The following is a 26,411-nucleotide window of genomic DNA, read 5'->3' on the forward strand; positions in this document are numbered from 1 at the left end:
ATTTGGTCCCTTGTACTGTAAGCACCTGGCAGCCAGGTATGATGTCTGTGTAATTTCCTTTGCTCATTTGCATGCCAAATCCATGACTGCATTTGATTATCATTTGGTAAAACTGAAAAGTATAGGGTTTCTGGTTTTATTTCTCTTTCACTAGAACTAATGTTTGAAAAGAAAACTTGAAAATAGAGAAACTTTCAAACAGAAAAATGTCTTGCTTATTGAAATGTGTACATGTAGCCAACTATGTTTGCTGGGTTTACGGAATTTGCTACAAAATCTGTTGAGATATCTTAATTGGGACCATAATCTGAGAAAGACTTTTCATTCTGTGTTCCTGTGAGCTGAGGAAGAATCCCATTCTTGGAGATGCTTTCCCATGGGGAAATTACTCATCTCCCTTTAGCTGTTCGCAGATTCCTGGGGCCAGATTCAGTTCGATATGCCACAGGCAGGCTCAGACAAATGCAAACGGGAAATGTGTTTTCGAGTAGCTAAGTCTGGGTAGATTCTGCCACTTTCTATACTGTCTCTTGTCTCGAACAGCTCCTCATCTGTCAAGCCTGCAGGTTTTAACCTTCCGTTTTGTTGTCAGCAGCTCATCCTATTCTCTCCAACCCTTGAAACCACACAATGGAATTTTATTTGCATTTGGATTTAGAAAAAAAAAACTTACAAATCTGTTCTACCATGTTTGAAGTTCCTCTTTGTGATCTTTTCTCCCATTCTCTGCCCTTTAGTTCCTTTAACTGGCATCAAAAAAAAAAAAAAAAAAAAGGAGAGAGAAGGGAGAAAGAATGGACTTTTTGGTACAGCATAGAAACCCTTGGGTCAGCACAATTTTTAAAAGAAAATCAAATAATAACCCCAAGACCTTCTCTTAGAGGGTTAACCTTAAGAGAAAAGAGACATTCATGAGAAAAGAATAAATGCAACTTTAAAAACTTAAAGCAAATTCCATACGTATAAAACAAGGTAAGAGATAAGGTAGAGAATTATCAGCAGCAAGTGTGACCAAGTGTTCAACTTCTCTATAGAGAAAGTACACTTAAATGGATGGGAAAATCTGGGGGTCCCAATAGTCAAATGGCACAGGGTGTGAACAGACAATTCGGAAGAGCAAAGCATTCAAACACAATAATAAAGAAATGCTAATTAATAGGGCAAAATACCTTTCTTCACTTTGGCAAAAATTTTTGAATACTACTATTCAATAAAGTTAAGGGGAAATTGAGATTCTCACATTCCTGATGGTATATAAATTGATCCAATTTATAAGAAATTAGTTTGTCAATGTTCCAAAACTCCTAAAAATGATCATATTTACTTATCCTGAAATTCCCTTGTGGAAAATATCTGGAAATTATTTAAGTTTTTAAAAATATAAATATATTTATCTCAATGTGAATTTCTATAACAAAACATTGAAAATATCATGTTTGTGATACACGTGTACATAAATGAAATACACAACCAGTAAAAATTACATATGCCAAAAGTTTTTTTCCTAATATAAGGAATGCTAATGGCACTATATTCTGAGAAAGAAAAATAGAATATAGTATTGTAAATATTTTACTCTCATTTGGCTCATTTTAGGAAAAATGCTCTCCCACTTTAATCATATGTATATATAATATCTAATGTAAAAATACCTTTAAAAGACTATCATAAATGCAGTAAATTGTTAACAGACAAATATTGAGTGGTAAGATTATGACAATAATCTTTTTTTAATATTTTGCATTTTAATTCTTTATAAGAATATGTGTTACTTTCACAATTGAGGGAAAATATGGGTTTAAAGGACTTAGAAAGCTGGAATTTTTTACTTTTCCTACTTTAGATCTTCTATGATAAATGAAATTTTCTAAATATTAATCCTTAGAAGGGAAATTATTGTAACCCATATGTGTCAAGCACTATGCTAAGCAGTTGGACATATTTAATCTTTATGGTAACCCTGAAAATAGATATTCATCCCTTTTTTATGTATGAAGAACCCCTGACACTCAAAAAATTTAAGTATCTTGCCCAACATTATAAGTACTAGAGCTAGTCTTTGAATGCTGTATTATTTCCACATTATTACCAATGCTAGACACACCTGAAGTGACCTCCCTTGCGGGTTAAGTCATTTATTAAGAAGAAAAATAATTACAAATTTAATTATTTAAGGAATGAGATTAAAATGTGCTTTTAATTTGAGCTTTTGCATTGCCTTGGTTTGTTTTGTTTAGAGATTTAATGAGCAGCAAAAGACTTCAAGAAGTGTCTTTTCTAAAATCAGGCAGTGTTGTTTTAGCTTTTCAAACGAGAGCAAAACAGCTAGCAGTCTATAGGCACCCTTGTTTTCTTTCTACATGCCTCATCTGGCAATACCACCTCTGGATGGAAAATACATCCTTCACTAGTAAAACAGTAAGGCCATACAGAATCTTTCCCACAGACCTTTTCTGTGATACTCTGTGATTGGTCTAAAAAAAAAGATTGGGTAGGAGACTGCCTTCAAGTCTGTTAAGTGACTAGATTCCTCTTTCTTAAGCTTCTTTCACATCTGTGCATCAGAAACAATTCATGGATGTAGGTTCACTTGGGAAGTCTGAGATAGCTTTGCTCCTGTGTTCTTGTTCCTTTGGTTCCTTTGTTACTTAATTTATGCCTATGAGAGTGCGTTCTCGTTCACTTCAGTTGAGTCCAACTCTGAGACCCTCATGGACTCTAGCCCACCAGGCTCCTCTGTCCATGAATTTTTCCCAGCAAGAAAACTGGAGTAGGTTGCCATGCCCTCCTCCAGGGGATTTTCCTGACCCAGGGATCAAAGTCGCGTCTCCTACGTTACAGGTGAGAAACCAGGGAAGCTTCAGTTTATACCTACTGCTACTGCTGCTGCTAAGTCGCTTCAGTCGTGTCCAACTCCGTGCAACCCCATAGACGGCAGCCCACCAGGTTCCCCCATCCCTGGGGTTCTCCAGGCAAGAACACTGGAGTGGGTTGCCATTTCCTTCTCCAATGCATGAAAGTGAAAAGTGAAAGTGAAGTTGCTCAGTCGTGTCCGACTCTTAGTGACCCCATGGACTGCAGCCTACCAGGCTCCTCCGTCCATGGGATTTTCCAGGCAAGAGTACTGGAGTGGGGTGCCATTGTCTTCTCCGAGTTTATACCTAACTGACTGCTAAATGCCATTTTAAGTACTTTCCTCACTCTGAGGGCAAAGCTCACAGGTGACTAAAATCACTTAAAATGTAAGCCAAGATGCTTCAGGTTTGTTTCTAGGTATGTCACATGCTTGAGCCAGAAGCCAGAATCTCATTCATACCCCCCACCCCCAAAAAAGATTGTACTCTCTCTTCTCTTGACGTTCTCAAAAATTAGAGGAACACAGATTATTCCTCTTGACTCACGTATCTTCCCGTGACACTAGGAACAAAGAGATTATAGCCGAACTTCTGTATCCTTGTTATATTTATGGAATTTATGGATAACTTCTTACAATCAAGGAATGAATGCAACCGGAAAAGTCTGTTTTAATCTGCATGCATATATTTTGTTTTATTTTTTAAATTTTCCTCTTTCATCTTTGCTTCACACACTACCACAAATTATGCAGGTTCTGTTTCTCCAGTGCATTCAGCCAGCGTGCTGCTGTGTCCCAGCTCTCCATGTGGGTTCCGGCATCAAAGCCTTAGGCCAATTTTATTTCATTTGTATTTGCTGTCAGAACAATGTCTTTATTCTAAAATGCCCTTCTCAAATCACCTCTCAGGTGGTTTGATAGAAGCAGCATGCAGCAGAAAAATAATATCTTTTTAAAAATCCATGCTATTTCTTTTATGTTTTACCCTGTGAATACTGAATGCACCGTGCACTTAGTTAAACAGCATCCTGAATTCCATTTTTAAGATGAAAAGTACCTTTCATTTTAAATATCCCAGAGACAACTGATCTGCTTTCCTTCTATGTGAGGGATTTGGGGAGGTGGGGAGGGGAGGTGGTATTCAAATTGCTGCTTGGCAATAAACATTTTTACAATATCATTTGTTTTAGGCTGCCAGATGACACCTAGATTGATTAAAAAATTCTCACAAAATAAAGATTGAAGTACAAGCAGGGTGCTGACAAGGCTGTAGGATTCCATCGCGTCAAATTAGCATGAAAAGGAAAATGAGGGCGAGGGTGGACTCAACACCGTACCATCTTGCCTAAGCACACTGCAATTGTGGGGTGCTTGTGGGACAATGCCTCTCCTTCAGCACGCGCATCGTAGGATGTGGAAGGGAGGGAGAGGAAGAGATTTAAGGAGAAATTGCTGTGAGCTGGCAGGTAGTGGGCAGGGGATCAATCCAGTTTGTCACATTAAGGATTGTAAAGAATCCATCTCAGAATGACATTGATGATTCAGGGTGTTAAGTGAAGTTCAGAATAAGACAAACCGCGGCAGTAAGCCGAGAAGTAAACAGGGAATTCAGGCCCAGAGCATGTTGAGAGAGGGGAGACCAGGCACAGCACCGTGGCCAGTTCTGAAAGGCTGTGTTTTCAGAGGAGTTAAGGTTCTTCCCTTCCCCTCACTGTTTCTTTCTGACCATTTCTTCAGCCACCCTCAATTACATTTAAACCGTCAGTAGCTGGCCTTCGCAGATGTCAGTCAACTGGATGCTAAGGAGAGTAAACTGTTGTGCGTACTTGTGTCTGTGTAGGGCTACGGGCAGGAAAGCACACAATGCACAGCCCAAGTGTATTCCTGAAAAAGTCTCGGTTGTGAGCCCAGCGAATGCAAATGCCCCACATCTGCCATCCCTTCCCGCTTCTTCAGAAACAATTGCTCATTAACCCCCATCAGCCCCACAGAGGGGTGTATACTCAGACATTCACCAACTACTTTGACCTTCTCTGTCTATCCATCTAGGTGACAATTCCTCTTTCTCCTTCATTGCACTTATCCTAATTAGCAGCTATATATTTATTTGTGTGCGTGTTCAGTTTCTGTCTTACGTCCTAGGGTGCAAGCCCCACGAGGCATCTCATTACCACTATATCCCAACCGCCATGCATAGGGCCTGGCACACAGTAGGCCTTTGGTAGCTATACGTGAAATAATGAATGAATGGTTGGATAGATGGGCACATGAATTAAAAAAAATAGATTTCTAGGAAATGGAATATAGCACAAAGTTTAGTCACTCAGTCATGTTTGACTCTTTGCGACCCCCATGGACTGTAGCCTACCAGGCTCCTCCGTCCAAGGGATTTTCCAGGCAAGAGTACTGGAGTGGGTTATAGAGTTGCTATCTTATAGACCAAGTTAGGTCACAAAAGAAAAGCATTTTGTCATGTTGCTTCAGTTCTGAAGTTTTCTCATATTTTAACATCTCTCAGATGGAACGGATGTTTATGGATCCTTAAAAATTTAATCTGAAGAGTTTCCTTTCTTAATAATGCATAATATAATGGTGCATTTTACAATCACTGCTATCTTAAAAGAGTTATAATCACAAACCATAGCCAAATAAAACAAATAAGAACACCCGTATGGAAGCTGTCCCTCATAAGTTTTCCAGGGTTCCTGTAGACCCAGGTCTATCAAACTTTACATCAGAATCACTTTGTCAAAGACACACATTTCTGGGATTGACCTAGAGATTCTGATTCAGTAAGTCTAAGGCAAGGGCCAGAAATCTGAAATTTTAAAGTCTCCCAATATTTGGGGTCCAAGTAATCCTCTGCCCCATTTGATAAAACGTTTTAAAATGCTTCTCCATTCCTAGAAAGGCAACTGGAAAGTTTTCTATAATTCTTTACAAATCACGGAAGATCTAGTCTTCAGAAAAGGACTAACTAGTATTGACCTTATTATTTATGTCTTCCTACCCAAAGTCATTCCCTCCTGTTCCTATGGAAAGACACATTTAGTAATTAGTGAACACATCAACTAACTATGGGACAACTAGAAAAAGCAACTGTATTCCAGGTTGGACATTGTCCTACAACCAATTCATATTAGAAAGTATAGTTGCTTCCCTGGTGGTCAGATGGTAAAGAACCCACATGCCAATGCAGGAGACCTGAGTTTGATCCCTGGGTCAGGAAGATCCCCTAGAGAAGGAAATGGCAACCTGCTCCAGTATTCTTGCCTGGAGAATCCCATGGACAGAGGAGCCTGGCAGGTCATAGTCCATGGGGTCACAAAGAATCAGCCTCTACTGAGCAACTCACACGCATAGTATCTGAACCACAGTAACATATCCAGGAAGTCATATTTAAGTGCATTTGCAGGAGATTATTTAGCAGTTCTCAGCTGAACAGGGCTGAGAAGGAATGTTCTCTAAACAGGAGGACACGCACATGCAAAATAGGTGAATGTGGATGCCACATCAAATCTTCTTTGGAAGCAGAATCAATCAATAATTCCAAATTAAAATACTGATGCCACTTTCTTTTTTCAAAAGCTTTTGATTTATTAAAGCAGGTATGCAACGAATCTCTTGTCCTTTCCTTGTAACAACTCATAAAAATGAGAATACTATGTGTGATAGGAGCCTCTGGGGCCCCCAGTGGCCCTCATCATGCCTGTGTGATCTGTGCCCCTTGTGTGATAGGAGCCTCTGGGGCCCCCAGTGGCCCTCATCATGCCTGTGTGATCTGTGCCCCTTCTGTGATAGGAGCCTCTGGGCCCCCAGTGGCCCTCATCATGCCTGTGTGATCTGTGCCCCTTGAGTGTGGGCTGGACCTGGTGGCTTGCTTCTAATGAAGAGAGGACGGCAAAAGTGATGGGATGTTACTTCCAAGATCAGGTCACAGAAAGACCTGCTTGCATCCTGCTCCTGCTCACTTGCTCTCTCGCTCCCTTGCTCTGATGAAGCCAGCTGCCACACTGTGAGCAGCTCTAAAGAGAGGTCCACATGCAACTGAGAGAGGCCCCTGGTGAACAGACTGCAAGGAACTAAATCCTAAAAACAATCACATGAGCGAGCTCAGAAAAAGACCTCACCCCACAGCTCCCAAGTCAAACATTCAAATGAGACCAGAGCTCTGTTTGATGGACTGACAACAAGCTTATAAGAGATGCTGAGGCCAGAGGCATCCAGCTAAGCTGGGCTCAGATTCTGGATCCAAGGAACCTATGGGATAATAGATGTTGTTTAAGATGTGCAGTTTGGGGTAACTTGTTACACAGCAATAATAAATAATACAGTACTCTTTTTTGTATTTTTGCCTAGAAACACATAAAATCCTTAAGAGATAAATAGAGCAGGTGTTTTTAAGCCCATTTTACAGATGGGAAACTGAGTTTAAGGACTTTGTTACCCGAAAAGGTCATTTAGCCCAAGTAGTTACTCCTGAGACTCAAACCTAGACTCCAAGCTCATTCCTTTCAATTACATTTTCAAGAGTATTAGATTAAGAATCTGAGAATGGAATTCTGATCCTAGCTATCTGGCCACTGAGTAGCTCGATTAACACATCTGGATATTAGATTCTTTGTGAATATAATGAGGTTATCGGGAGTTGGGAGTTGCTAAAGTCTCTCTTAGCTCAAAATTTCTCCATTTTATAAAAGGAAGACAAACTAGGTAACTGAAGTTGTTTCCATAATTAGGGGCAAAAAAAGAAAAACCTTTCTGTCTCTCAGTTCTGAGCTCTGTCCTGTGTTAAGCATGCTATGTTGTTCTGATTTCCAGCACTGCCAACCCCAGGAGGTGTGTGGACCTTCATCATCCTACCTTTGAACTTCCCCTTCAGGGACAGTCTCCTGACACGACCTTCATACATCTGACGATGCCCAGCTGTGGGGCCTATAAATACCAGGTGACATTTATTTATTTATTTATTTTTCCAGGTGACATTTAAAAGGCTGATTTTTATTAGTAGGTTCTACTCACCAAAGCATTGAGTTGCCCATGCTCAGAAAAGCATAATCTCATTTTTGTAACTTCCCTCTTTTAGTTAATACCTAATAATTTGGGGAGTCAGAGGCATCACCAAGAGAAAATGAATATGTAATATATTGCTCGAGTATTCTTTGAAAGGACTTCCCATTACATGATGAGTTAACAGTGCGTTATTGGAAATGTGACTACCTTTGTTGTAAATGATTTTTTTTTTTTAATCTACACGCAAGAGGAGTGGGAGAGTAAACGTACTGTGCCATTATGAACCTGTCAGTCACGTACGGATGAGACATCAGCTCCATCTAGAACAAAATTTCCTGCCACTCAGAAATCATGTTTCCCTTTAATCTGTTATTCTGATCTGCACTAACTAGATTTTTGATGGACAGATGAACTTAGGAAATTTTTAATATAGTCATTTTCTAAAAAGCTAAAACTTGAAACCAGATTTACTCTCTGGTAAGAATTAACCTTCATTATCCCATGTCCATTTCCATAGTCTGTTCTACTCTTACCCATCTTACCATGACTAAGTAGCTAGTGAGACTCTGCAGAGACATTCAGAGTATAGACAATCTGCTTAAGATTGTGGCCAAATAATTGCTGGTGGCAAAATTAAGAGTGAGAAAGTACACTCTGGCACTACAGCAAATAAATACTAAATTTATCTACTCACAGATGCAGACAACAATGCATTTTAAATCCTTGTTTTCCCTCAGGCAGGATAAAGATGGATAAATAAATAAAAATCAGCAATACTGTGTCCAGGGCACAGAATTTTTTAAAAACTGTTTTTCATGGGATGGCATCCTAAATTAAAAGAAACAGCAAAGATTTAAAACACAAATGGCAGACCAAAATGAACTGATGAGCAAACAGAAAAAAAGAAGTAAAATAAAAGACATTTTTAAAAATTATAGAAAACATTATAATTCACCTAAACTAGGAACAGAGCCATCATCTTAAATAGTAATAACCCTAGAAGTTTCCTTACCATTTACACTTTCTTTTGTAGACCCCTTCCCCCACCCCCACCCCTATTGAACTGCAAGTTCAGTTCAGTTCAGTCACTCAGTTGTGTCCAACCCTTTGCAACCCCATGAATCACAGCACACCAGGCCTCCCTGTCCATCACCAACTCCCGGAGTCTACCCAAACCCATGTCCTTCGAGTCGGTCATGCCATCCAGCCATCTCATCCTCTGTCGTCCCCTTCTCCTCCTGCCCCCAATCCTTCCCAGCATTAGGGTCTTTTCCAATGAGTCAACTCTTCACATGAGGTGGCCAAAGTATTGGAGTTTCAGCTTCAACATCAGTCCTTCCAATGAACACCCAGGACTGATCTTCTTTAGGATGGACTGGTTGGATCTCCTTGCAGTCCAAGGGACTCTCAAGAGTCTTCTCCAACACCACAGTTCAAAAGCATCAATTCTTCAGCGCTCAGCTTTCTTCACAGTCCAACTCTCCCATCCATACATGATTACTGGAAAAACCACAGCCTTGACTAGAAGGAACTTTTTTGGCAAAGTAATGTCTCTGCTTTCAATATGCTATCTAGGTTGGTCGTAACTTTCCTTCCAAGGAGTAAGCGTCTTTTAATTTCATGGCTGCAGGCCCCATCTACAGTGATTTTGGAGCCCAAAAAAATAGGGGCTAGTACAATTTGATGAATGCTATCTTCAATACTTAGAATTCAAAAGTAACCTCTTTGGCAAAGGTTATATATAATTTGAGGCTTTCCAGGTGGCTCAGTGGTAAAGAACCCACCTACCAATGCAGAAGACTCAGGCTTGATCTCTGAGTTGAGAAGATTCCCTGGAGGAGGAAATGGCAACCCACTCCAGTATTCTTGCCTGGAGAATCCCATGGACAGAGGAACCTGGTGGGCTACAGTCCAAGGGGTCAAAAAGAGTCAGACATGACTGAGCACACGTATACTATTTGTTCTCCCAAATCAGTAGGGGTCACCCACAAGTAAAGAACACCTTTTTAAACAAAGCAACTACTTAACATCTCATAACATTTGCATATTTCAGGAAGTTTTAGCAATCTGTCTCAGAATGGAGCATACTTACAATTTAAAATGCCTTTGTTACTTACCTGAAATTGAAATTTAACTGGACAACCTGCATTTTTACTTTCTAAATCTGACAACCCTGTCCCGAAGTCCTGAGAGGAAGCAGAACAGGTAGCCAGGTAATTGATGCAGAGCTGAGATCAGAACTCAAATCTCTAGACACTTAACCATGAGCACCTTCCAAAGAGGAACCTAGGAGGACAATTTCAGCTAAGCCAATATGAGATGCAATTCATTAACCCAAAAAAGTAATGAGTCAGGAGGAGAAGGGGAAATATACCTTCCCAACTGGCCAAGGGAAAAAAATGCAAGGCAGCTGCAACTGCTTGAAAATTATTTTAAAACAACAAATGTCTCATTTTCTGAAAATGTCTCTCCAAAACTCAGTTCCTGAAACCCAGATTTGATTCTTTTTACAAAAACTTTGACCATCACCTCTGTGAATTCCTAGGAGAGGTCAGATAACTTAGAAGTCATCAGAATCCAAAGGTAAGATCTAGAAATATGAGCTGACAGAAGATAAATATTCAGCACCATGGACAATGGTTGTTATTGCCATAGAGGAGGCATTCTCCTTTTCACTGTTCTTGATATTGTGACTTTTCAAAAATTAGCTTTTCCCTCTGTGAACCAGCTTCATGTTCTCTCTAATTTCCAATCAGTATGATGGGTTGGCTCACCACTGTGGCATATAATGTTTTCAAAGAGATGTTGACACCAATACCCAAGGTACCTTCTATCACAACTATAGGCCCTTCTTTTGGTCTGTCTTTGCCCCTCTCCAACCCTTTTCTCATTTTTAAAATTCTCTTTCACTTTATTTATTTTTAATAAATAAGCCTTTTGCTTACTTATTTTTTCCCCATCCTTTTTCCCTTTTTTAAAAATTCCTTATTCTATCCCTTGTCATGTACCTTGTGCAGTCCTAATGAGGACCCTCATACTAAAACAATATTTTCCTTAAGTAATCGAGATGGCATAGAAGAAATAAAGGCAAGACCATAGAAACACACGGTGGATTAGTTGTTGCCAGGGGCTGAGAGTGAAGGGTGGAGTTAGCTACAAAGGGAGGAAGGTGATGAAACTCTACTATATCTTGATTCTGCTGGTGGTTACACAGTGGTACACATTCATCAAAAGTCATAGGGCTGTATATTATAATTATACTGCATGTAAATTACTCATCAGTAACCCATATGATTAAAAAAAATGACATCAGAGGAAAGAGTGATATATGTTTGATAACTTCAGGGCAGATCATGGTCAGTCCTGCCCACTTGCATTAAGGCATCAGCTGAATTGAATTCATTATGTTTGCTCTGGAAACTTCATTTAGAGAGGGACACTCGCAAACTAAAAACAATAGTCACCAACAGCTGTTGGTGTTGGTGACTATGCATAAAGGGTTAGACCTTTCTGTGTGTCTCCAGAAGGCAGAATTCATACCAGTGAGTGGAACTGAGAAGAATATGGAATTGAATTATCCAAGAATAGAATGGGTTGCCTTTCTAAGATAAGGGGGAAGTTATTCAAGTAGTAGCTGTATAACATTCCATCAGAGATTTTACCAAAGAGATTTGGAGTTATATGGGAGGTTAGACTAGATGTCAGCTAACATTCCTACAATGCTCAACTCTGTGAAATTTACCTGAAGTCCCATTTATTTGTGCTGCTTAGTATCCCTTAACAATGGGTTGCTTACACAAAGCAGTTGAAGGCACACTTTCTGGTAAGCAATCATGGCTTTTCCCCTTAGAGGACAAAAAATATATATTTATTATTCCAAATTAATTCTTCATTACATCAGTAATTGTGGCCTTTAAATAAGAGGAACAATATTTGCATTAACTTTATTAAAAGTACAGAACAAGTTTTTTTGTGAAATGATCTATTAAGGACTTAACTTGAAATTAAGGACTTGATTTGAAATCTTAACAATGACATTCCGCTAGCCACTAGGTTTTTTTCCCTTTTTACTTCTGTGGAAAATGGAGTCATTAACCTTCTATTCTCTAGAATTCCAAAATAAAAATTTTGAATGTTTAACATTTCCCAATGGATCTGAGATCCTTTGATGCAATCTTTAAACTGTCATAAAATTGTCAGTGGTAGGGACATTAAACTGTTGCCCTTCTAAGATTAGTATCAAAAACAGGATAGTCTTTTCCTTAAGTTACCTACTCATTTTAAGTAAATAAGTGGTAATTGCTTTAATATTAAAAGTACTTGAATGACAAACAACATACACAAGTCTCGGAACAGTCATGTGTTTAGATTTGCACAGTACTACATTCTAGAAAAATCACTGCAAGAAATTTTAAGGGCTCTGAAGAAATCAAGCTTCTCTAAAGAAACCACATATGTCATTTAACCTTTGTTCTGGATATTTTCCTGTAAACTAAGTATATGAATATTGGCTAAAGTAACTTGTTATTTTTAGCAGTATATATGTTACATAAAAAACCAAGTCTGGGTTTCTTCCCTAATTGTTCTATATTGTATATATCTCGTTCATTATGAAATCTAGCCAAAATTTTATTACAAAACATTTTTGCTCTGTCTTTATAAGTTTTAAAGTCCTATGAAGGATTCAAACCAAAATAGAAACTTTCTGGAAGGAGATGAGAAAGATGCAACTTGTGTTAAAAATTCCAGACACCATGCAGGGGAAAATCTAACTGTTACTTATAACTGAGTTAAGTAAAATACAAAAATAAATGTAAAAACAAGAAAAAGAAACAAAATCAATTAAGGCTCTTAAAATTATAAGCTGCATGGCAGCAAATTTCAGGTTTGTTAGTTCTTTTTCCTGGAGTGGAATTTCATATATGGAATGTAGGAATCATTGAATATTATTTGAGAGGTGTAGGCTTCCTCTCCCTTGTTATATAAACATATAATATAAAACTCTATTAAGCAATGGCATGAGCAATATAAGAAGCAAAAGACAAGCTCAGTATTCACTCCAAAGCCATGGTTTTTGAACATGAGTGTACATCCAGATTACCTAGAGAGTTTGTCAAAGCACAGATAGTTAAACATCACCCCTAGAGTTTCTGATTCAATGAGACTGGTGGGGTTAGAATTTCCCAGATGATGTTGATGCTGCTAGTTGGAGTCATATTGAAGAACCACTGCCCTACAGAGAAGATAAGGGTTACCCCAGTAGCGGGAAGGGCACTGGTGTGAGAATCATGAAATGCCAATGCCAAAGGCAAGAATAAGGGTGGGATATTGGGAGAAAAGATGCCAATCTGAATCCCAACTTTTAAAGCATTGTTTTTTTTTTCATTTATAAAATGGGGATAATGATAACTCCAATGTCATTAAATTATATCAATAATTTAAATTACTTGGCACATGCCAGGATTTTCTCACGAATCACTAGCTAGAATTATTAACTGTGATTAGGAATGACACATATAAGTTACAGTTTCAATAGAAATAGAATATTATATTAAACAATGTTTAAGAACTTATTACTCTAACACTCTGATTCGATATATTTTCCATTTTCCTTATTTAACACAATTTAATATTAATAAAATTTAAGATATTTTATGCTCCACTAAGTGATTTGGAGACACAAAATTAAGGGTAACACAAGCTCCCTGCTCGTGCCCTTGAGAGGCTTCCAATCAGGTTGAAGAGAAAGACCACATATACATGAAACAGTTAAATAATAATTATGATAATATATGATGAAGTAACATAGTTAGTGGTTCAGACAGTTCATAAAAAAAATGTAGGTTCTCCAAACTTAAAAAGGAACTTGGGCCTTAAGCTTCATACTGAAGGATATGCATGATGACAATAATGAATAATAATTGCTTAGTGCTTTTTATAGCTGTAATAATATAATAACAATATACTAATGTAATATTAATCATTTTGCACAGCTTTCAGGAAAATTTATATAGATTATTTCAGATATTATCCCATCTCATAAATGAGAAAAAAAAACAAGGCTCAGAGATGTTAAGTCATTTGACCACAGTTACACAGATAGTATGGTGGGAAGTAAGAATCATTCTCTGGAGAAGGAAATGGCAACCCACTCCAGTATTCTTGCCTGGAGAATCCCAGGGATGGAGGAGCCTGTTGGGTGCCGTCTATGGGGTCGCACAGAGTTGGACATGACTGATGTGACTTAGCAGCAGCAGCAGCAAGAATCATTCTCAGCTCTTCAGTCATCATATACTCTCCATTATACCAGGGAATAGATGGCAATTTAATGAAGGGCATGGAAAAAAAAAATGAGCATATGATATTCAAGGAATGGGTTGATATATCTTGACCAGGAGATTTAATTTAGTAATCAGTAGCCCCCAAGTTAAGTTAGAGCTAGAGTTGGGTAAGGCGGATGGTAATTACGGGAACCCTTAAAATTCATTTTGAGGGTTTACATTTTGGTTTGAGGTCAGTGAGTTAGTACAAACTGGATTTAAGGAGAAGCAAGTTAATCTTGTTCATTCATCCACTCTACTCAACAATAATTTATTGGGCATTAAGTGCCAGGTTTTGTGCCAGGTCCTGGGACTACAAAGATGAATAAGACATGGTCCTGTCTTCAAAGAGGGTGGGAGAGAAATGTACATTAAAGATTACAGTGCCATGTGACAGATGTAATACTAAAAGGAGAAATCAGTCGAATGCAAACCTACATTTGCCTTTCAAAACTTTCATTTATAGTGTGTTCTCCATTTAAGTAGATTTAGCATTAAATCACGGAGAAGGCAATGGCAACCCATTCCAGTACTCTTGCCTGGAGAATCCCATGGACGAAGGAGCCTGGTAGGCTACAGTCCATGGGGTTGCTAAGAGTCAGACACGACTGAGCGACTTCACTTTCACTTTTCACTTTCATGCACTGGAGAAGGAAACAGCAACCCACTCCAGTATTCTTGCCTGGAGAATCCCAGGGACAGAGGAGCCTATCGGGTGCTGTCTATGGGGTCACACAGAGTCGGACACAACTGACGCGACTTAGCAGCATTAAATCAGTTGCCAATGAGTGTCTCTAACTCATGTGAAAAAACTCCCAGTTACATTTTGGTATAACTCCTAGGACAGCAGATAAATTTCTACTTGAGGAGGAATGAAATTCCTCCAACAGGGCAAGGGAAGGAGCAAGAAGGACTCATATAATGTGGGATACTTAAGCTGGTTCTTAGAAAATGAGCAGAAATACATCTAACAGACTAAGAGAAAATGCATCCCAGGCATTGCAAAGGCATGGGGCCCTGAAATAGCCCATCCTATTAGGAGATTTGCAAGAAAGTTGCTTTTGCTGGTGCCTGGACTCTGGTGATTGCAATAAAAATAGATAGTAAATAAGTATGCTTCTTAGAGAACTTATATGCAATTATCTATAGCAAATGCCTAACAATCTCCCTGGCACATCCTAGACCCTCAATATATGTTAGTTCTTTCCCTCTGTCTTCACTTCACACCCATTTCTGTTTTAAAGATACACATAGGTTTGAATCAAAACACTTACCTTTTTATTCACTGGTGTCTTAACTCAAAAATGGTAGATGTGATTGTGACCAGATGCTTAAAAATGTCTACCACTATCTAAACCTTAGAATTCTCTCCCTGAAGGGTGATCCTTGGAAGCCCCAAAATGCAGATTCCTAAATCACACCCACAGAATCAGAATCTTTGGTGATAAGTCAATCCAAGGCATCCTAAAGAATGCACACTCCACAGAGAAGTCTAATGTGCAGCCAGGTTTGGGAATCACAACCAGAGCTCCAGGAATTCATCAAAGATCCTTCAGTTGTGGAACACTACAGTCACATTGGCTCTGTTGTTTAGTCATTCAGTCCTGTCTGACTCTTTGCGACCCCATGGACTGTAGCCCACCAGGCTCCTCTGTCCATGGGATTTTCCAGGCAAGAATACTGGAGTGGGTTGCCTTTTCCTTCTCCAGGGGATCTCCCTGACCCAGGGGTCAAACCCTGGTCTCCATGTCTCCTGCACTGCAGGTGGATTCTTTACCAGTGAACTACTTGGGAAGCTCATAAAACCCAATATTTACTTATAAAAATTAGTTGCATTCATGGAGAAAATATTCAAATATATATATACACAGACACATACATATATGTACACATATATCATGAGAAACGCTGGGCTGGAAGAAGCACAAGCTGGAATCAAGATTGCCGGGAGAAATATCAATAACCTCAGATATGCAGATGACACCACCCTTATGGCAGAAAGTGAAGAGGAACTAAAAAGCCTCTTGATGAAAGTGAAACAGGAGAGTGAAAAAGTTGGCTTAAAGCTCAACATTCAGAAGACAAAGATCATGGCATCTGGTCCCATCACTTCATGGGAAATAGATGGGGACACAGTGGAAACAGTGTCAGACTTTATTTTTTTGGGCTCCAAAATCACTGCAGATGGTGACTGCAGCCATGAAATTAAAAGACGCTTACTCCTTGGAAGGAAAGTTATGACCAACCTGCTACTGCTAAGTCACTTCAGTTGTGTCCGACTCTGTGTGACCCCATAGACGGCAGCCCACCAGGCTTCCCCATCCTTGGGGTTCTCCAGGCAAGAACACTGGAGTGGGTTGCCATTTCCTTCTCCAATGCGTGAAAGTGAAAAGTGAAAGGGAAGTCGCTCAGTCGTGTCCGACTCTAGAGACCCCATGGACTGCAGCCTACCAGGCTCCTCCGTCCATGGGATTTTCAGGCAAGAGTACTGGAGTGGGGTGCTATTGCCTTCTCTGACGACCAACCTAGGTAGCATATTGAAAAGAAGAGACATTACTTTGCCAACAAAGGTCCGTCTAGTCAAGGCTATGGTTTTTCCAGTGGTCATGTATGGATGTGAGAGTTGGACTGTGAAGAAAGCTGAGCGCCGAAGAATTGATGCTTTTGAACTATGGTGTTGGAGAAGACTCTTGAGAGTCCCTTGGACTGCAAGGAGATCCAACCAGTCTATTCTGAAGGAGATCAGCCCTGGGATTTCTTTGGAAGGAATGATGCTGAAGCTGAAACTCCAGTACTTTGGCCACCTCATGCAAAGAGTTGACTCATTGGAAAAGACTCTGATGCTGGGAGGGATTTGGGGGCAGGAGGAGAAGGGGACGACAGAGGATGAGATGGCTGGATGGCATCACTGACTTGATGGACGTGAGTCTGAGTGAACTCTGGGAGTTGGTGATGGACATGGAGGCCTGGTGTGCTGCGATTCATGGGGTCGCAAACAGTCGGACATGACTGAGCGACTGAACTGAACTGATACACATATATATATTTGTAGTCCACTTTAAATTTTGAGAGAAAATTTGCATTTCATGAAATGTGAAAATCTGACATTTTATGTCCAAGTTTTGATGACTTTTGACAAATACAAATTCCACATCACCCACACTCCATTAAGATATGTAACAGTTCTATCACCCTAGAAAGTTCCTTCATGCTGCTTCTTAGTTGATCCCTACTCTCTGCTACCCAGAGACAACTCTCTTCTGATTTTGATCATTAATGATTAGTTTTGCCTGTTTTAGAACTTAGCATGAACGCTTGGCTTCTTTCACACAACATGATTTCTGTAAGAGTTATCAATGTTCTTTAGTATATCTATAGCTCATTCCTTTTTATTGTTGAGTAGCATTTCATTACACAAATATATCATAATTTATTTATCCATTCTCTTCTTGATGGACATGTGGACATTTCCAGCTTTATTAGAAAAACTACTATGGACAGTCTTGTAAAAATGTTTTTATGAACATACTTTTTTTTGTTTATCTTGAGTAAATACTTTTGAGTCATAAGGTAGATATAGGTCTAATTTCATAAGAAACTACCCAGCTTCTTACAAGTGAGTTTTGAGTTGTTCTGTGGCCCTTACAACTTTTCCCTTGACCAAAGATTGCATTACTGTTACTACCTCCCAGGCAGGAAGCTAAACAAGAATTGGGACCTTCCCACTCAGAGCCGTGAGACTACCGTTTGCTGATCATGGCATTTACACATGAGATTTTTTAAGCTCCTTCCTGACAGCTGCAGCAACCTGTGATTCATGAGTTAGGTTTCAGTTCAGTTGCTCAGTCGTGTCCGACTCTTTGCGACCCCACAGACTGCAGCACCCCGGGCTTCCCTGTCCGTCACCAACTCCCAGAGCTTACTCAAAGTCATGCCCATCGGGTGAGGTTTACTTGATCACAAGAAGAAAACTTAGTCCCCCCAGAAAAATCCTAAAACCCTAATGCTGTAAATTCAGCCTTTGCACTGTCAATGGACAAATGACTTACTGTAACAGAGGGCAGTGCCCTTATGAAGTGAAACATTTGGAACTCAAAGAATTGAACTGGAACAAGTGATATGTATTAGCTGCCGGAGAAAGTAACTTTTTAAAAAGATAACAAAAGATCCGGCCTAATTTCACTATTTTATCAGCTTCAGTTTCCACTCCCTAAGCACAGTTTGTTTATTTTTAGATTTGTTCCAGAAATGTATTTTATTATATGATATGTTAGGGTGGGGGAGAGAGGAGCAAGAAGAAAACAGCTGTGGTAATGACAAAGACTTCCTTCCAAGACATGCCAGGTCAGTAACAGAATTCCAGCACTTTATCATAATTCCCCCTTCCCGGAGAGTGGACGTTACCTGAGCTTCATTTCCCCAAAGTGCACTCCTCAGCGCTTCAATACTGTGCTGAAAGTATACCTATTTTACACTATTCATTTGAGCATACTCAAATGAGCCAAAAAAGAAAAAAAAAAGGTCTAGCCCGTCTGTCGGAGTTGGAAGAGAAGAAGGAATATAGGAAGAATTTGTGCATACATGTCAAAGAGAAAATAAAAGGAGACTGTTCTGGAAATATTAAATGATCTTATAATCACGAGATGTTAATAATGTATATGAAGCAGAGCCTGCATCCTCCATGGTGCCGGGGGTAGGGGGTGATTAGAGGGGTGGTTAGGGGAAGTGCGAGAGGGAGAGTGGATGAGCTGAAGTAGAACAGAAACGAAAAAATGAACATCCAAGGAAAATCTATAGTAGCACCATACATGGTAATGGCCTGACTTTATAGGTCAATGTTTTACGGCAGCTTTTTTGCAATTCAGTTTCCTGCCCTCTTCCCTAGGTGATGAGTCTCAGCTTCTCCCAGTTAAGACAAAAAGGAAAAAATGATTTACAGCTACCTTCTGGATAGCAATACAGAAAGCCCACTCAGCTGGTGACCTTGCTCAAGGTATGAATTGCAGAGCAAAAAGGGCAGTTCTCAGAGCTTAAATAGCTATGAGCAGCTTCCTTCCTGGAAGCAGAGAGATAGATAGTCAGGTAAGAAGAATATATATAATAAAATAATATGTATATATATGAAGTAACATATACAGTATATATAACTAATGTATACATTGCCAGTTACATGGTACATCTCACATAATACATCAAATATCAAGATGAGGGCACACAGCGCTAAGGGAAGTGCAGTTCCCATCTCAGCTCTGCTATGAGCTTTGGGGTTTTAATTCAGTACAAGGTAAAACAACAGTAAAATGAAGTGCTCTTTCCATCCTTTCAAAGCACGGTTTTCAGGAACAGAGAGAGGCGTTGCCAGGTGGGAGGAGAGAATTGACCGGGAGAAGCATTACAGCCAATCTAGACATGATTGTCCCTGGTGTGCCACGTTCGATTCAGGGAAGGAAAAGAAAGCTGACCCTGGATTAGTTCTGTCCTTGGATTGTCCTTCCACCAACTGCCCACCCAGCGCTCAGGGCAGCCTCTCCTGGATCTAACCTGGCTTGTCGGAAACCAGCAGCCCCCCTCCCCTCCACTGCACCCCAGATAAGTTCTGACTGCTCTACTTTCTACCCGTTCTGGAGAACAGCATCAAGTTCTCAGTAGTCCTTGTAACTCCTGCTCTAGATGTCCATCCTCCCGCTGCAGGGGCCAAACCAACCTGCTATCTGTTGCCACCGTGAGAACTGAGTGAGGGCTTTGAACATAACTGGGGAGCCAAGCGGTAGGGGGTGGACAGAGCTGTCTTCCCTTCTGTCTCCATCCGTCACTGCCTCTACCAGGCCCCACCACACTGCCACCAAAGAGTGGGGGAAAAATCAGGGTGTGTTTCACTGCCTATTGTTTCATGTTTTAGTGAACAGTCTGCAATGACCAAAAGAAGAAAAATAAAAAAGGCCCCTCATCAGAACCACGGGGCTCTCTGGGGTTCAACAGCATCATTCCCAATACCCAGATCACTCCCCTACACTTCGTGGTTTTTTTGATCCAGTCCGGCCTCCTTGCCCAGCCTGGGCAGCAGAGCAGGGGCAGCAGGCCGAGGGGCGAGATGATGAATTCAGAAACACAGGATCAGCGGGGAGATTAGGCTGTCAGCCTCGGAAGCACTTTCCTGCTGAAGAGGAGATAAGCGGGAAAAGGTGAATGAGAACACTAGTCACGACAGATGGTTTGGGAGATTTGGAAAAGAAAGAGGGGAAAAGGGAAAGGTGTGGGGTGCGGGAGACAGACAGGGTTTAGGAGAAGGGCTGGTGGGGAGAGAAAATGGTCAGCAAGTGGTCTCTGGATGGAGCCTCTGACCTTGAGACCACCTTCCTAGCCATTAGGATGGCTACTATAAAAAATGTTTTAAGAAAGGAGAAAAATCAGGAAAAAGGGTTGGTAGAGATGAGGACAAATTGGAACCCTGACGCACTATTGATGAGGATGTAAAATGGTGCGTCCACTATGGAAAACAGTATGGTGGTTTTTCAGAACTCAAGAATAAAAGTATCATATGATCCAGCAATTCCACTTCTGAGCATCCACCCCAAAGAATGAAACTAGGGATTCAAGGAAATATTTGTATACCCATGTTCATAGCAGCCTTGTTCACAATAGCCAAAAAGTAGAAGAAACCCAAGTCTGCTGACAGAAGAATGGATAAATAAAATGGGGTATATACACAAACCATGGAAACACTACTTAGCATGAAAAATGGAGGAAATACCGTCATGTGCTACAGTAAGGATAAACCTTGAGGGCATTATGCTAAGTGAAGTAAGCCAATCACAAAAATACTGTATGATTTTACAGATATGTGATACTTCAGGGTAGTCAAATTCATGGAGACAGAAAGTAGAGGGATGGTTTCTGGGGGCTGGAGAAAAAGGGAAAGGAGAGTTATTGTTTAACAGGTTCAGAGTTTCAGTGTTGCAAGGTAAAATGAGTTCTGGAGATGAACGCTAGTTATGGCTGCGCAACAATGAGTGTACTTAACCCACTTGAAAATGAAAGGGGCAGCCCAGGGTACTCAGTCTACAGTCTCCTGTAAGCTGCCTGCTGGGCCAGCTAGTGTTACTTGCTCAGTCGTGTCTGACTCTTTGCGACCCCAGTGGATTGTAGCCCACAAAGCTCCTCTGTCCATGGGATTCTCCAGGCAAGAATACTAGAGTGAGTTTCCATTTCCTTCTCAGGGGATCTTCCCGACCTAGGGATCGAACCCGGGTCTCCCACATCGTGGGCAGATTCTTTACCATCTGAGCCAGCAGGGAAGCCCAGAACTCCTTCCAAAGCCTAGTGTGTCAATATGCTTCTATGAAGACCACTATATCACAGCTTAATTTTTTATCATTGCAACAACGCTATCAGTTTAAAAGTATGCAGAGCAGGGTTTTTCTCCTTTCAGTGTTTTCCTCTGTTTGAATTGTTTCTTCCAGTTAGTAAAAAAAATGTTGACACTGCCCCCCCATGATTAAAATGGTAAATTTTATATGATGTGTATTTCACCACAATTTAATTTTTTTTAAGTGGGTGCAGGGAAAGTAGGGAAATATCTGAATACCTTGAGATCAGGGCTGTGTTTGCTATTTGTACTATGAGGCTATTTTTCATGGTTACAGTCTCTAACCAGAGAAACCATATAAGAAATTCATTCACTAGCCCCCACATTCTCATCACATCCTTCCTCAAACTTGATGTCTCAGAAGGCTGAATTTGAATCTGTTTTTCAGATTTCATTGCTGACACAATTGCCCGTATGTGGACAGAATTTCAAGCCTTCTCATTTTAGCTTTATTCTAGCTTTCTCTTTCTGCTTTGGCAAGCCTGTTCAATCAAGTACACAGGACCATGCAGACAGGTACCGCTTTAACCTAAGAGTCTCCTTGTGCCTGTCTTCCCTTGAGTGGTACAAATATGCTCTCTTCTCAGAAATATTGATCAGGCATTTCTGCTCACTCAGCCTGAGCTGAAGACTTAAGTGCGAGGATTCCAGCTCTGCTGGTATTATGCATTCTATTAACATTATGTTAATTAACTGAAAAGCCACACATTGATTTTCCTTGAGAGGTTCCAAGGATCAAATATCAATGAATGGACCCAGCTAAGCCTAATTCGCTAATGGATTTTTAACCTACATGGAGAGAAAAGCTTCAAGGGAAAAGTAATTTTTCCATCTGCCAGAAGAAATGAAGAACTTACCTTTTCCAACTGATTTAGAGATTTTCCACATTCTAAGAAATCCAAAAATAATTTCTACACATAAGCCTTATGTTTTCTTTAATTGTTGTAGAAAAGGTCAGACGGAAAGAATCTCAAAGCAAGACCCCAAGTTCAATTAATTATGGAATATCCAGGAGTTGTGGATTACAATAAACATATTCGTTGAACCTGGGCATTAGTGTGTTATTCTGACAAGGCTCTTAACAGTACTACATATCAAAAAATGTTTAATGCTTGTATTTAGGAGGGTAAAAGGAAAATTCTGACAATCCAGTATAGCACCCAGCTCATCACTGGGACCCCAAAGTAGATGAAACATGTTTTCTCCTAAGAGGGAACAGTTTAATAAATCAGGGGTTGAGGATCCCTTCAGTAAATGGCAGTAGGTAGAACTGAGTGATGTGACTTTGTCAAGGTCTCCCTAAAAATCTCTTTTTACTCAATGCTGACTACATTATTATCATCATCCCTTAGACTGATTTCCAAGCAGGTTTCCTTAAATCATAGTGAAATGGGAGGTACAAAGAGTAAAACTACTAGTAACAAAATGATAGTTTCTGTGAACACCCACAGGACAACACATCTCTAGTCCCACAGTGCCACAGACCCAAACGTTTTCCCTGGTTCAAGAGGATATTGGATGGGGTGGGGGGAGAGTAAAGGAAGAAAATAGAGCTTATGTATCTTACATCAAAAACTGGGCAGCATATGTAATAGAAGAAGCAAAGACTTTACAATTATGTAAATACATTTGTAGAAAAACTCCATTACTTTCATCCTAAGGGACAAAAAAAAAGAGAGAGAGAGGATATTGGGAATTCCCAGAAGCTCCTGGGGGCTTCCCAGGTGGGACTAGTGGTAAAGAACCTGCCTGCTAATGCAGGAGACACAGGTTGGATTCCTGGGTCGGGAAGATCCTTGGAGAAGGCAATGGCAACCCGCTCCAGTATTCTTGCCTGGAGAGTCCCCTGGACAGAGGAGCCTGGCGGGCTACAGTCCATGGGGTCACACAGTCGGACACAGCTAAAGTGACTGAGCGCACAGAAGCTCCTGCTGCTTCTCAGCGCCTCCTGTGGCTCCAGCAGAGTGGGCTTGCTGTACGTGTGTCACTCCAACCCCAACTGAGGGCATGTCCTGTCTCTTCTCATGTCAGAGACTACTGTGAATTACCAAAGTGTGTTTCCTCTTTCCCCGGGTATAGGTATACTACACTTCCCAGCCTCCTTTCAGGTGCATGGCCCTGGGACTGAGTTCCAGCAGGTAGACTATGAGAAGAAGTGAAGTACCATGTCCTGGCCTGGCCAATAAAACCTCCCTCGTGACCTCTTGCTCTCTCGCTTTCTCTCCCTCTGTCTGGCAGCTAGTTATTGGTGTCCACAGAACGTGCTGAAGATGCCAGAGCCTCTGTTGGCCTGGGTCACTGAATGACTGCCCCAAGCAAGGTCTTCCCTACCTCTTGCCTCCACGCTCCTCTCCAGATTCACTACCACTGCCTACCAACTGCTCTTTATGTCAACAAAACATGAAGCCATGAAATTCAGAATTTTTTCTATTTCAGCCAGGGGTATATTTCATGAAAAGGTAATGAAGGCTTAAGTCTGGGCACTCCTCACGTTCATGGCCCCCTTCAAAGAACCAAGAAAGGTCCCTGGCAATGATTTCATGTGGTCATTTTTGTTTTTTTCCTAAAATTTGCAGAAGTCAAATGTTTTAGTTACAAGTGGAAAAGCCCACGTTCTTTTTCCTCTTTAATTTCCTCTCCATTATGTGTCACTTTGTCTCTAATGGCATTGGAGTGTCCAGGGGGCATTTTTGGAATCTGGCTAAAGGAAGTTTATTTTGGATTTCATGGGATCATTTATCTGGTTCAAAGTCACTTCCAGGTATATCGAAGTTATTGCTGGCTGAACCAGGATAGAAATGGTTTTCCAGGAATTCTCCTAGTGCCCTCTGTGCCAACCTACCTGGTGTCCAAACATAAAAGAGCAGGACCAGAGGCTCTAACGCAGCATGTACAGGTTCTGTGACTCCTGACATCAGAGCCATGGGTAATAGAGCACAAAGTTTGAAATGTGCCCTGTCAGAAGCTTCTCTGTGGGAATTCCCTCTAATCCTTAGGCATGTAAATGTGTAAGCAGATAATTTGGTTCTCAACAACACCTAGTCAAAACAGAGATTGTCTTTGGTGAGTGTATGCAGTTATAAATATGCCATACATTTCCTCCCCCTTTTATTATAGAAATCACTCAAAATCTTTCAGAATTCTTGTTTGTTGAGCACAAGCTGGTAGGAATATTACAAAGAGTGCATCATTTGCATTGTCTTCATTCTTTTATTCACCCTAACAATCAATAATTGAGAATTAATTCTGATTAACCATTCTAGAAAAAAAAGACCAAATTATGTTTTCATTCTCTCTGCAGAAAGTGATATTACAAAATCATTGGCAGATGAAGAAGTGATCAAAAAGTATGCCACCCAAGAGAGTAAGGATAAGAAGTCTTAAAGAGATGTGTCAGGCAACTAGTAAAAATATATTGTTACATTTCTGGGCTTGGTACTATTTATCAGCTTTTTAAAAATTATTATTCTTTGAAGTACAGTTGATTTACAGTGTTGTGTTTCTGCTGTACAACAAAGTGAATCATTTATACATATACACACGTCCACCTGTTTTAGATTCTTTTCCCATATAGGTCACCACAGAGTACTGAGTAGAGTTCCCTGTGCTATACAATAGGTCCTTATTAGTCATTTATTTTATATATTTGTTGTTTTAGTCACTAAGTCATGTCTGACTCTTTGCAACTACATGGACTGTAGCCCACCAGGCTCCTCTATCCATGGGATTTCCCAGGCAAGAATACTGGAGTGGGTTGCCATTTCCTTCTCCAGGGTATCTTCCCGACCCAGGGATCGAACCCACGTCTCTTGCATCTCCTGCATTGGCAGGCGAATTCTTTACCACCAAGCCACCTGGGAAGCCCCATTTCATATATACTGGTACATGTATTAACATGTCCATCCCAATCTCCCAGTTTATCCCCCCTTTCCCCTTTGGTAACCATAAGTTTGTTTTTGACATCTGTAACTCTATTTCTGTTTTGGAAATAAGCTTTTTAAAAGTTTAAGTTATTGGGATTCACCTAATTATTCTAAAAAATAGTCCCTTTTGTGCCAAGTTTTATATTTGTAACTGTGTATTCTTTTCTTAAAGAGCCCCCAACATTTTATAACCCTCAGGCCCCACTAAGTCCAGCCCTGACACAGCATCTAGCACTATTCTAGCAATGCACCCCCTTCAGTGCCACCCGGGCCACTGTGTCTCGAGGGGGACGTGCTGACGACCTCAGTAGCCAAGGGCATCTCCAGGGAGGAACCTGTGTCCCTTGGGCCACTCTCACACCAGTTCCCTGTCTCAGATGATAGGAGGCAGGTTCTCTGAGGCTGCACAGAAAGCCAGCGCAGAGGCTTCTTTTAATCTGTGCTCACAGCGATCAGTGCCTCCCTTCTAACCATCATTCCTGGATGCAGCACGAGCACCTGTGTTCTAGCTCCCCATCAGACATGGTGCCAGGTGATGCTCTTGGGAGCCAATTGTCAGATTTAATAAAAACCAGTCAGTATGGCTCCCCTGAGCTGTCAGACAAGCTCAAACCTGGGCAATGTGCCAATTAACCTTCCAGACTTGCCCAAACATGTCTGGTCACAGCCAAGATACCCAGCTCGGATACTTGGCTTCCAGTCTTTCTAGCCAAGATGCATTTCTAAGTAATAAAATCTCATTCAGTCTTGAGAGTTTATGAGTGGGGGTCTTCCCTATGCTACAGACAAGGGAAATAGATTTAGAAATCTTCACCAACTTCCCCATGATCTCAGAATCTACAAGTCATAGACTAAGTGCCGAAACTCAAACCTTCTGCCTTCTGAATCTATGCTCTGCGCCCCTTCAATCCATTGAGATTAAAAGCACTGGTTAC

The 26,411-nt window shown here is 40.6% G+C and overlaps 1 long non-coding RNA gene across 1 annotated transcript in view; it reads left to right on the forward strand.

The window, feature by feature from the left end:
- Positions 1–26,411, forward strand: part of LOC129645497 (uncharacterized) — a 60,298-nt gene that overhangs the window by 14,747 nt on the left and 19,140 nt on the right. Inside the window, exon 2 of the long non-coding RNA XR_008711381.1 lies at positions 7,676–7,802. This is a non-coding gene — a long non-coding RNA (uncharacterized LOC129645497). The remainder of the gene's footprint in view (positions 1–7,675; positions 7,803–26,411) is intronic.

Source organism: Bubalus kerabau, chromosome 3 (assembly GCF_029407905.1).
Source record: "Bubalus kerabau isolate K-KA32 ecotype Philippines breed swamp buffalo chromosome 3, PCC_UOA_SB_1v2, whole genome shotgun sequence".
Classification (NCBI taxonomy): domain Eukaryota; kingdom Metazoa; phylum Chordata; class Mammalia; order Artiodactyla; family Bovidae; genus Bubalus; species Bubalus kerabau.